We start from the raw sequence: 13,527 nt of genomic DNA on the forward strand, positions 1-13,527 counted from the left end.
GAGAGAGAGAGAGAGAGAGTCTTATCTTCTTGCTACGCGAGCTACGGGGCCGCCATTGGAGAAGCGTCACCGCCATTGTGTTAGCAACGGTGAGAGCTATGCACCAATACCAAGAGTGCGCGCTATCGGCTTCTACGTGTGGTAAGTTCCTACGAGCTTCGGTGTGAGTTTTCTTTCAACTCGTGTGTCGGAATAGAGCGTGCAGCATATCTATAGAACCACAACGAGTAGAGCTACACATTAGTACCATCGGGGTCAAGTTTCGGTCACCTGTATTTTTCGGCCTATCTTCATACGCGTTTGCCGCACGGAGTGGTTATAGGTTGATTTTGCAGTTCAAGTCTTTAGGGTGTTGTTCTTACCTAGTGTCTAGACTTCCCCTTGAGTTTGAGATCGATTCAATGATTCTAGATCCTGTTTCGTATAGCATTCGTTTGTAGTACGGATTTCAGTCACTTGCGTATTCTAGAACTTAGATTTGATTTCCTTAGTAGTGATTGTCATTAGAAGGTCGAGTAGGTGATTTGACACCCACCTAGTTGTTTCCATGCGCCTGCGGGTCAAGCTCCGTCCTCGTCTGACAAATTCTGTTGTTGGTTGAGTTCTTGCTATTTAGCTTCCGCTAGCGGCGTAACCGCCTTAACAATGACACAGTGCTCGATATGTAAAAAACGTGCATGTCAGTGACATTGAAACTTCACACATGTTTATACATTGGAATCACTTCTCTACAATATGTGCAATGTGATTGACACTCAATTGTACTGCCTTTTATGAATGGCAGCTTGAGCAAAAAGACAAAGTAAAATACAAATTACATGTCTACGTGGATCTATAAACAAGGCTACTAATTGTCTAATTGCTCTCTCTAATCTCTCATTATGAATGTTACTCTTACCATGCCACCTTAAACTTAAACCTATACATATGAGTCCATATAGGACATATATTCAATAACTTCATTTTAGAGCTAAAAAAATAGAAAAAAAAGTTGTATTGTTTGTTTCTACTTGCTCCTTCTTTGTCTAAACCTACCAAAAACCTCAAATCTTAATCTCTAGACAAGCTTAATTGCATATTTAACCTAAGAATCTATCCACCTAACTTTGAGTACCCATAGTGATTTCAAAAATGCTAGACACTTGCACACTACAAGAAATGGAAAACCTAAAATTTTATGTATATATTCCATCTAAGCAAGATAGCAATAAAACGGTAAGGAATTTGTAAAAATCTCTTCTGCAAAATTGTAAATCACCTCAAACTGAAGAGTCAAAGCATGCCAAAATATAAATATACAATCTTTAAGGAGAATTTCAATGTGCAAAACAATTTTGCTATGCCCACACATGTTTTAGAACACCTTTGCCTATACATTGTCATCCATAGTCTCGTTTGAGCTTCCACAAGCCCATACACCACTCTCAACTCAGCTCACATGCTCCCATTGTGTTCTTGCAAAGTTCCAAAGTCATGTTGATCCCTCACTGCAATCGAGTCGACAATGATGCATCTGATACCAAGTGTATAGTGTTCATAGTGCATGCAGTAGAAGTAGGAGACAGGTATTGTGGGTGGACTAGTAAGAAATCTCTTACTAGCTCTTTGTTTTATTAATGAATAAGAATAGAGTTACTATTAATAGACATGTGTGTGGGTTTTTTGATAGGCCACTTATCATTATCCTACCACATCCCTTTTCCCAATTTGGTTACTAAACTTTTCTCCTTATTACCAGACTCTCAATAACTCTACTGTGAGCTTGCTCAACAACATTCTAGGAGTCAGGCCCCATTAAGAGTTTAATCCAACATGGCACTCACAAATACTCATGGAGACCAATATGTCCAAGGATCTTTTGGAGAAGATCTTCATTGAACTTGATGATGGATATACAATTGGTGTGTTACAAGCATAAGCTCATTCCTTACTTTCATTGGTGGTTCCAATTAGGGATTTAATAAATACGTGATCATATGAATTTTTCTTGTGATTACCATGTTCACATAATTACACTTCATGCGATCACATTTCAGCCAATGAATGCTCACAAGGTAACCCATCAAAAGCCCATTGGTTTGCTATTTTTTTATGGCGGGATTGTTGAGATATTGCAAAAACCCGCCAGTAGGCTGGTCGTGATAAAAAAAATCCCAGTGGGACTACCGGTTTGGGTGGTTTTTGCAGGCTGATAGGAAGGTCATATCAATACTTAACGTGATAACGTGTTTTAACACTAGTTTGGTACCAAAACAAGACACTTAAGTGTCCTTTTTCTTCAAGTTTATATTAAATGATGCTTGCATCAGACGGTGTAATTAAGAAAGCTTTCTTGATATCCTTAAATTTGTTAGTTAGGGTTCTTTGAAAAATATAACCTTGCATTTAGAAGCTATCATGATCAAGAAATATACTCATCAAGTAGATCCCCATAAGACAGTGATTGATGCTTTGAAGGAATCAACTTTATAAGCTCAAGAAAAAATGAAGCGAGCTTGTAGAAAATTGTACACAAATTTTCTACAATTGTGCTATAGATAATTGCAAGTTTCATGTGCCACAAAATTTACTTGCAGAGACTATATAAATTAATGGGAAGCTCTACGTGTTTGATATGGCCATTTCAAGCATATCATTGTATACATAGAAAAAAAATGTTTTTTGATGGGTTTTTGAGTTTTAGATGTGATACATTGCTTACCCTCACTAATGAGGACTCAAGGTGGCAAGGAGAAGTGCTTTGGTAAGCAACAATTTTTGGATCATTTCAAATATTCAAGATTGCGCATGCAAAAGTTTTGATATTTTGATTCTTGAGTCATAAGTATTCAAAACCTCAAATAACTTCAAACTTTCCGCACATATCAACTAAATGTATCAAGGTGCATGGTATGAATACAAATGGGATACCTAAAACCTTGATTTTTATGTTATTGTGGAGGACTCAAGATTTTCAAGAGTTTTTGCATAATCAAAATTTCAAGGTAGGGTGTAAGCAATAACATTTAAGTAAGTTAGGGAGCCGAAAGACTGTGTAGTTTCTTGGTTTTAACATATAAAGTAATTTGATGTTGTCAAATTGCACTAGAACAACCCCTATTCCATGAGAGGACCTTTGAAAGGGCAATATTATGCTCTTAGTCAGCACGTGCTCAAGTATGAAATTATGTTTATAGCTTGCAATTAAATTTGAAACTATTCCTTGAACGTCATTCCATTGTTATGTAACACTAAGTACTAGCACTTGGCTGTTAAAAACATAAAAAATCTCATCTCTACGAAAAGATATAAGAATTTTAGGATTTTTTGGCAAAACAACTTGAACAAAAAATTACAACTTAGAAATTACTACAATTCTCTCCATAGGGCTTGTATTTTGACAGGGACAAAAATCGAATATTTTCTTTCCCTCATAACCAACATATGGTAGAAGAAAGGTGTAATAAACTTCTTTCTAGCTTGACAAATAAAATGCCAAACCTTCATTGGAAAATAGGACACTTTAGTGTCCAATTACAGAACTAGTGTTAAGAACCAATCACTCAATCTTATCAACATGTTCGCATGTTTGTGATCACGTTGGTGCAGCCAAAGTGTGTTGATATTAACAGAGAGAACATGCAGTGATGTGTATGCTTAAAAATGCATAACAAAGAGCTAGAGCAAATGGGAAGAGCCTGAGTAGGCAAGTGGAAGTGGAGATGTATGCTTTATGTGGTTTTTTAGGCCAAAAGGGTTCCAGATAAGGCCTAACAGGGTGGCAGGTGAATAATGTCCAAGGTGTTGGTCTTTGACCTAGAAGTGTATAGCTTGAAGTGCTTAAGGGACATCCAGACGGCTCGTCAAACGGAGCTATAGGCTGAAGATATCTGAGTTTAAAGCTGAAGGTGGTTGTAGACCCCGAGACGGATAGGCCAAGTGATGCCTCGTGGTCCGAGCTAATTTGGAGCTATAGATGTGTAGTTCTTGATCTATGGAGCACGTTAGTATTTTTAGAGAATCCATCAGAGCTACGGAAACCATGTTATAGCCATATGAAGTTTTGTCGGGTGCCAGGTTTGTGCCGGGTTGACCGCATGGGGAGATGTGTCACGTGATGGTTTTGGGGTTCCTCTAGGAATTGTATGTGTTCTATGTGGCCAGTGAAGACTACAAGAAGTTACAATGCATCAAATGGAATCCGAGTCTACAAATTACAGCAGTCTGAAACCGGAGTGCGATTGCGGTGAAGAACACCATTTTTTTTTTCTAGTTTTGGCGTGCTTTGTTGGAGTGCTCGGGAAGTTGAAAAGTTTGCAATATCTGCACGTGCTGAAGCCAAGAGGGTTGGGGCTTCCATAAGAATTCAATTGCTTGGGAGCTAGAATTGCAAGCAGTGAGTAGCATGTGTGTGAAATCGGGGCAAAATGGAGCTATTTTGGAGGTCTTTTGTAGTGAACCTAGAGGAGTTTGGACGGGGACCCCTGCAATGCCCACATGCACAAGGAAGGAGCTCAAGGAGGGGGTATGTATGCGGGAGTGTGGGTATCAGTTAGTATCGCAAGGTGAAAAGGTGAAGCTCCAAAGAGCATTGGTGTTGGCGATGGCGGGCGCTGCGCGCGGTAGCATGAGGGGCATCGTGGTTGGCAATTCAGTGGCGCATGGTGGCGCATTTGGCGTCGCCGCCAGCGGGAGGAAGGTGATGATGTGGCAGGACAATAGGGGCCCATGTCTAATGCAAGTTTTTTGAAGAGCAAATGGGGAGAGCACCGATAGTGCCATCGGTGCCCCGCTTGAAAGAGGAGTTCACACAGAGAGTGCGGGGCTCAAGGCAAGTCTATAAGGGGCGCATCACATGCAAAAACAAGTGGTCTAAAAATAGAAAAGGTGAACAAAAAGTAGAAGAGGACTCCCACACGCAAAAGAGGGGGCCAACCTTTTGGATGATAGAGGTGCGATCTTGGAGCGAGGAAGAAGAAGGAGAGGAGCCTCTCCCCGAGCATTGGAGGCGGATATTTTTGGGTATAGGGATTGAGAAGAAGCCTCTGACCGCCATGCAGAAGAGGTTTTGAAGCGTTTTTGAGCCAACAAAGACTCTCTTGCTTGCGTTCTCAAGAAGGGAACCAATCCGGGTGGCATTAGTGATCTTCTAAACCCCTTGTTGCTCGTCGTATCGGAGATGGCTAAGCCGTGTGATGGCGGGGAATTCTTGCAGTTGTAGTAACTTTTTTTGTCATTAATTGGAGGAATTCATAGCCGACTTTGGTGTCGAAAGCAGAGACTTGACAACCATGAGGACACCTTTGGGTTTGGTAAGGATGTGTACCCTACCACAGGGAGCAACCAGCTCGGTTGCACATATGATGAATGGGATGAATAAGGTCTTACGTGACTTTATTCCTCAAATCACAATGCCTTTCATTGATGATTTTCCTATCAAAGGATGTGAAGAAAGTGACAAAGATGAAGCTTTGGATCTCAAGGGATGTCGCAGGTTTGTGGTAAATCACATAAATGATTGTGATAAAATTTTGTCTAGGTTGGAAGAAGTGAATCTTACATTGTCAGGGAAAAAGTCTATGTTTGGTGTCAATGAAGTGCTTATTCTAGGGCACATGTGTGGGACATATGGTAGGAAACCTTGTCCAACAAAGATAGATGCCATCCAAAGAATGAAAGAAATGTTCACTAGCATCACTGAGGTTAGAAGGTTTCTGGGAGCATGTGTCTTCTATGTTATTTGGATTCCACATTATGTACATGTAGCTGATCCTCTTTATCAGATGCTTAGAAAGAATCAGAAGTTTAAATGGACAGAAGCACATGTAAAATCCATGAAAAAGATAAAGGAGTTGCTCCAGTCAGCAACGACTTTGAGAAAGGTAGACTATGAGTGTCAAAGGCCAGTGATTGTGACAGTAGATACCAGTCCTACAGGGATTGGATGGGCAATAGGGCAAGATGACAAAGAAGGACACAGGTATGTGGTAAGATTTGGAGCAAAGGTACTAAGTGCTCGCGAAAGAAACTATCCACAGACAAAGAGAGAGTTATGGGGTATGGTTACATCCTTGAAAAGTGGGAAAGAGTACCTAATTGGTGCATGTGTGGTTGTAGAAACAGATTGTCTACCACTTCTTGGGATGATTACAAGCTACTCAACTCCAGACATTGCTATGTTGCGGTGGATTGCCTACATTAAGTCCTTAAATCCCGAGTTTAAGCACATTGTAGGTAAAGACAATACAGTGGCAGATATGCTATCAAGGACAAGGTATGAAGATGAGTCACAAATGATTGACGAGGGAGATGATGTAGGCACAAAGTTCTATTCTATCTCTCATGTCAAAGGTAACAATGTCTGCATGACTAATCTACTTGAATCGTTCTTGAAAGAGCTTTATGAAGGTGATTGGCTTCTTATTGGAAGCTACTTGAGTACTCTAACAAAACAGGATGATTGGTCTGAAAAAGAATTCAAGAGGATACGCAGGAAAGAATATGGGTACTTTTTGAGGGATGGTTACTTGTGGAAGCATCCTAAACAAAAGGGTGCTACACCACAAAGGGTTATATGTAAAAAAGAGACTCAAGTAAAGCTCATGCAAGAGTTTCATGAGAGTCTATGGGCTGGACATCGGGGTGTATGGGCAACCTTCTCCAAGTTGAAAGAAAAATACTGGTGGAAGGGTATGTATAAAGATGTATCTCAGTTTGTAGAGACATGTGTAACTTGTCAAGTGTATTCAAATGTTCGACATCGTGATGGATTGCACCCTACATATCCACTAGACATGCACTATAAATGGGTTGTGGATCTAGTCACAATGCCTCTAGGACTCTGGTAGATGAGATACTTGGTGCTTGCACGAGAGGACCTAACTAACCAGGTTGAAGGAAGAGCATTAAGAGCTAAAACCACAGAAGCTGTGTGCAAATTCCTTCTTGATGAGGTGATTTGCCGTTATGGTTGTGTGGGAAAAATCACTGCAGATAGAGGTGAACTGGATGCCGAAGAAGCAAGGGTGTTCTTTTCTAGATTAGGAATCAAGATTTCTTTTACTACAACTTACAACCCTGAAGGCAATGGAAAGAGTGAAAGAGGGCATCCTCCTATCATCAAAGCTTTGGCCAAGGCTTGTGAAGGAAGAGTTGGTGAGTGGCCAAAACTATTACCATATGCTTTATGGGCTGATCGTACAACACATAGCTTAGTAACTGGCTACATGCCTGCGGAGCTAATGTATGGTCAAAAGCCAGTGATGCCGATTGAGGATACAATTACCACATGGAATGTACTACCTTGGCAAGAGGGGCTTAGCAGGGAAGATCTCCTTGCACTGCGTATAAGGCAGCTAGAGAGAAGACCTGGAGACATTGAAGTTGCAAAAGAATGACTCAAAAATGCAAGGTTAAAAAACAAGGACTACTTTGATAAGCAACATCGACTCAGGAGCAAAGCAATTGACAAAGGTGACTGGGTTTTGGTGTATGATAATAGCCTTGATAACCAGCACACAATCATGCGTAAGTTTTCAAAAAGATGGTTTGGACCGTATGTTGTAAAGCATGTGCATAAAAATGCTACTTACAGCTTGTCTGAACTAGATGGTACAGAAGTAAAGATTCCCATTGCAGGAAAATGGATCAAAATGTTTAAGAGAAGAGGAGACAATGATCCAGAAGATGTTGATGAGGAAGAAGAGCAAACCATAGGTAAAGATAAAAGTGAAGATGAAGATTTGGAATCATCCAGTGAAGAAGAAAGCAAGGAAGATGTACAATAGGGATGATCTTACAAAGAAATAATGTCGCACATACCGGAAGATGTGCAGGTTTAGAGGGGGTGGATGTCGTGCTGTGACACGTACATAGTGGGAACCCATGCTACAAGATCAATCTTGTAATTTTTTAGATAATAATTATATTTCCTATAATGTACATATGCATATTTAAGTATAATAATAAGACTTCTATCTCATCCTATTATTTTTCTCAAGGATAACCTATTCTTACTTTACCATCAGAAAATACTATGGGAGAAGCATCAATAGCTCCGCCTCTTTAACTTGGAGAAAAAAGCATTGATTCTTTATTTCTACTATCTCATTATCATCTCACACCCTAGCTAGATCCTATATCTAGGGTAAACTCCAATATATATATATATTCTATGTATTTTTTATACTTTTCTTATATTTCTTTTTAAATAGCTACTAGGAGGGAATCAAATCCTAGTGGGACACTAGGTGGCATGATTTCAAAGATACACTTATTTTAATGCATTATTGCAAGCATGATTACAAAACTTTGTCAAGGAGCAATGTCATGCTTTCATATGGCATGAGGTGTCCTTTGGAATTAAATGAAAGTCTAGGCTAAGGGGCCCACGGGAAGACCCTATTTTGATGAATTTTTTACACAAGGTTCCAATTCGAATTGGAAAATGATTTTAAAATGAAAATCGTAGCTAATGAGCTGAAGTTTTTGCGTATATTTTTACATTTTTATTTGGAGCCACGGTTGAGGAGATATGATCAAAATAATGGACCCCAGTCTGCCCACATCATGCAGGGACAACTCATTTTCAACTTTTCCAATTCCTATTCACACTGGCTCCTCTCTTCTTGTGTAAACCCTTGGGGGTTCCCTTCACCTATAAAAGGGAACCTCTTCTTTCTTGAAAGGAAAAAAAAAGCATTCAAGCCATTGATGAGAGGAATTCTTGAGGGAGTGAGTAGTAATGCCTAATTGTACTTAGCCATTAACGTAAGCCCAAGCCTACACTTTCTCCTAGAGGGAGACTAGCCATTCTTGAAACAAGCTAACCTTGGAAGATCAAATTTAATCAAAGAAGGTCTTGCACTTGGTGTATCAATCAAAGTGGAATTATCCACTCTTCTTCTGTCTCCATCAATAATGGTGCCGAAGGGTTTGTCAAGTAAGATGTGTTCTACATTGATGTTTTCTTGATTTCTTGTTGTTTTCTTTTTCATCTCTAATCCAAAAAATATATATGTATATAATCTCATCTCCTTAAGTACCTATCTCTCTCATTCTTAGTAATTCATCCTCTCTGCAAAATCTAGGTTCTCTTTTCTACAGGTACATCTCTCCTCGCAGTATCCTTATTGCCTACGGGCAAGAATAGGGCTTGGGAGGGAAACTTCTCATCTCTTCACTCTCTCATATCTACATTTTTCACATACTATCCTAGATGAATAACCCACATGATGATCATTTCTATCGCTTTCACTCTGTACGATCTATTAGAATTAACGTATGGATTAGCCGTAAAATACACTTTCAACAACGTATAGTGTTTCTCTTTGGCCCAAAAAGGCTTAATCAAATACTTCTATCACCGGATCCCATCATACTACCTCTCATAGGCTATAAATTTTCTTTTGACGTAAGCGTAGTTATCTTGCTATGAACGAAGAGGATTTGTACACACAATTAATCCCAATCACTAGACAAAATATATATATTATGGTAAGCACAAAACTACAATTCCAAAGAACAATTCGTAGCCTATTTGGCCAGCCAAGATTGAATGCCATTAACTCATCTGTTAACCCTTTCATATTACCCATGATACAATATGACCATAGCCTTGATGTTTTCATTTTCGTATTGTTTTGACATTCTCTTTTGTGTTCATTCTTTGTGTGTGTGAGTGCAAGAGAGAAAGAGTGAGTCTTCTTTGATTGCACTTCTTTCCAAACCCTAGTCTTCATGGCATCTATGGTTTAACTCCTTCATATAGGTTTTGTTGAACTCTCTCACAAACTCTCACAGCCATAAGCTTGGTGCTTTCCTGGCAAGACCGCAAATTTCTCGACAATGAGTTTCCATTTTTTTCCTCACCCACCTCAATTTATTCATGTGACTCAATAAGCAATGGGGACACTATTGGTAACCTAAGTTTTAGGTTTTATAACTGAGTTGGGAAATTTGACACTTATTCAAGTCTCTTTGTATGTCCCCATGAGAAAACCAAAAAAAATATCATTTTTTATGCTTTTTAATCAGTGAGTATTCTTTCTTTATTCATAAGAATTGTACGTTACTATATATATTTTTTCCAATCTAGATTCTCTTTCTTAGGTACTACTTGTTACAAATTGAGAACAAAATTCTCCCTGAAAGAGACACTAATTGTTTTAAGGTTGAATGGAAAGGACAAATTTCAAGTGAATAATACAAAATATCTATTTTCTAATTTAAGGAAAAATCACCAAATTACACATGAATTGATTATTTATAAGATGTGGGAGTCGATATATTGGTGGTCCTCAATTGTAAGACATATAGAGCCCAATTGTATTACATTAAACTGTAGGTGTCGTGAAAGACAACCTTGTCTCAAGTAGTACATTACATGTGAAATGTTAAACTCCACCAAGCAAAATTAAAATTTCATCTCTCTACTTTCCTACCATATGTCTGGTGCGCTTACTTTGAAACGATGCACTTTTCGTGAATAGAATTGGGAGCTTGCTCTAGAAGTCCCTCTACGGGGTCAACTACTAAGTTGTATCCTCCAATTTTTTGCATTGGTGGAGGTGCAAACTTAAGGCTCAAACTTAAGTTTAAGCCTCCACCGAGCCGAAGACTCAAACTAAGTTGTATCCTGCTCCTTTTTTGTTTTTGGCAAAAGTCACAAAAGTGAGTGAGAGACGTATTAATCAAAAAATAACATTATAGACTGTGCTCACAATGAGCCATGGCACCACAAAAAACCACAATAGTCCTCAAAAAATTTCCATATGTCTGGTGCGCTTACTTTGAAACGATGCACTTTTCGTGAATAGAATTGGGAGCTTGCTCTAGAAGTCCCTCTACGGGGTCAACTACTAAGTTGTATCCTCCAATTTTTTGCATTGGTGGAGGTGCAAACTTAAGGCTCAAACTTAAGTTTAAGCCTCCACCGAGCCGAAGACTCAAACTAAGTTGTATCCTGCTCCTTTTTTGTTTTTGGCAAAAGTCACAAAAGTGAGTGAGAGACGTATTAATCAAAAAATAACATTATAGACTGTGCTCACAATGAGCCATGGCACCACAAAAAACCACAATAGTCCTCAAAAAATTTCCATAACAGACAACATACCTAGCTTTTGCGCAGAGCCTCAACTGTACAAAACATATCATAAGAGATACAATAGATCTCGTCCGTAAGATCAAAAAAGCTACCCAATACATGTTGCAATGCGGGGGTCCTTCGCCACCATCACCTCCCATGGGACAATGGACAACGGAACACTCCTGCATTAGACGAAGTACACCACCATGTTGAGCTTATATGTGAAGCTACTCAATATATGGCTTCTCTATATATGGCACCCAGGTCCCCTTTATATATACATCATCTCATGTGTGTATTCTACACAATTTGGGGTTCTACTTCTGTGTTCTCTCCTTCTCTCAACATGGTATCAGAGCAGTACGTTTTTGTTTTCGATTTTTCTCCTGATCAAAATCGATTTTGCAGAAACTACCCGCTAAAGGGATTGGAATCGATGTGGTCTACAACTTTGCAAAAGGAAGTTTCTTCAAATTCTGTACCGATTTTGAGTTATCGTTTGCGGACTGCGTACATACCTAAAAAGCAACTTCCGCTTTTTGTTTTTGATTTATCTGCTAATTGGAAATGATTATGCAGAAACTACCCGCCTGGGAGACCGAAATCGATGTGATCTACAACTTTGCAGAAGGAAGTGTTTTCAAATTCTGCACCGATTTTGAGTTATCGTTCGTGGACTGCGTACATACCTGGAAAGCAACTTTCGCTTTTTATTTTTGATTTTTTTGCTAATTGAAAACGATTCTACAAAAACTACCCGCCAAAGAGACCGGAATGGATGTGGTCTACAACTTTGCAGAAGAAAGTTTTTTCAAATTCTGCACCGATTTTGAGTTATCGTTCGCGGACTGCGTACATACCTAAAAAGCAACTTCCGCTTTTTGTTTTTGATTTTTCTACTAATTGGAAACGATTTTGCAGAAACTACTTGAGAATGAGACCAGAATCAATGTGGTCTACAACTTTACAGAAGGAAGTGTTTTCAAATTCTGCACCGATTTTGAGTTATCGTTCGCGGACTGCGTACATACATAAAAAGCAATTTCCGTTTTTTGTTTTTTATTTTTCTGCTTATTGAAAACGATTTTGCAGAAACTACCCGCGTGAGAGACCGGAATCGATGTGTTCTACAACTTTGCAGAAGAAACTACCCGCTATGGGAGAACCGAATCGATTTGGTCTATAACTTTGCAAAAGGAAGTTTCTCTTAAATTCTGCACCGATTTTGTGTTTATCGTCTCGGACTGCGAATATGTTTGAAAATCAAAATTTTACTTTTTGCTTTTGATTTTTCTCATAATTGAAAACTTCTCAATTATATTTTTCTTCATCAATCATATATTTGTTACTGACGTAACTTTGCTGCAGAAGCCAGTTACACATCGTTCCGATTCAGTCGAGCCGTTGATGATCGTCCAAATTCTATCGAGCTACTGTTGGTACATGATCTTTTGTTATATGATATACTCGTTCATTGATTCTCGTATAATTATTCTTTTAGAGATATAGTTTACGTCGTTTTATTGATAATTTCTCATTGATACCATAGTGATTTTGATGGTACCATGATGATGTTTTGTTAATACTTTGGTCATGGTGATTTTCGTTGATACCATGATGATATGTCATTGATACCATGGTTATTCTCGGTGGTGCCATGATGATATTTCATTGATACCATGGTTATTCTCGGTGATGCCATGATGATGTTTCGTTGATACCATGGTTATTCTCGGTGATGCCATGATGTTGTTTCGTTGATTCCATGGTGATTTTTGTTGATACCATGATGATGTTTTGTTGATACCATGGTTATTCTCGGTGATACCATGATGTTGTTTCGTTGATATCATGGTTATTCTCGGTGATGCCATGATGATGTTTCGTTGATACCATGGTTATTCTCGGTGATGCCATAATGTTGTTTCGTTGATACAATGATTATTCTCGGTGATATCATGATGCTTTTCGTTGATACCATGGTCATTTATTCATTTTTATTGATATAATGATGATATTTTGTTAATACTTTGATGGTATTCATTGATCACTACATTAATAAATGTTGTTTTATGTAGTATATACACATATCATTTGTATCACGTAATCATACATTTTGTACTTTTACGTTTATACTTTATGTACCATATGGTGTCGTGCGTATATATGTCGTCAAAAGAGTGGCGTCGCGAACCATCTCTTATGGCATTGTGAACGTAATTATTTCATTAACGATGCTAATAATTTTCATGACATGTTCTTTTTGGAGTCTATGATCTATGTAGGATTGATCAAAGAATTGATTTTATGAAGACAAACTTGGTGACAATAAAAGATTTATGAAGATATGTTTGGTGATGCCATATTGATGACAACATGAAGACATGTTTGGTGATGCGATATTGATGACAAGCTACACAGCAGATTCACGGAGACACTTTTGATTACAAGCTAATCGATAG

This window comes from Adiantum capillus-veneris, chromosome 8 (assembly GCF_014529385.1).
Source record: "Adiantum capillus-veneris isolate H3 chromosome 8, ASM1452938v2, whole genome shotgun sequence".
NCBI classification, from domain to species: Eukaryota; Viridiplantae; Streptophyta; class Polypodiopsida; order Polypodiales; family Pteridaceae; genus Adiantum; species Adiantum capillus-veneris.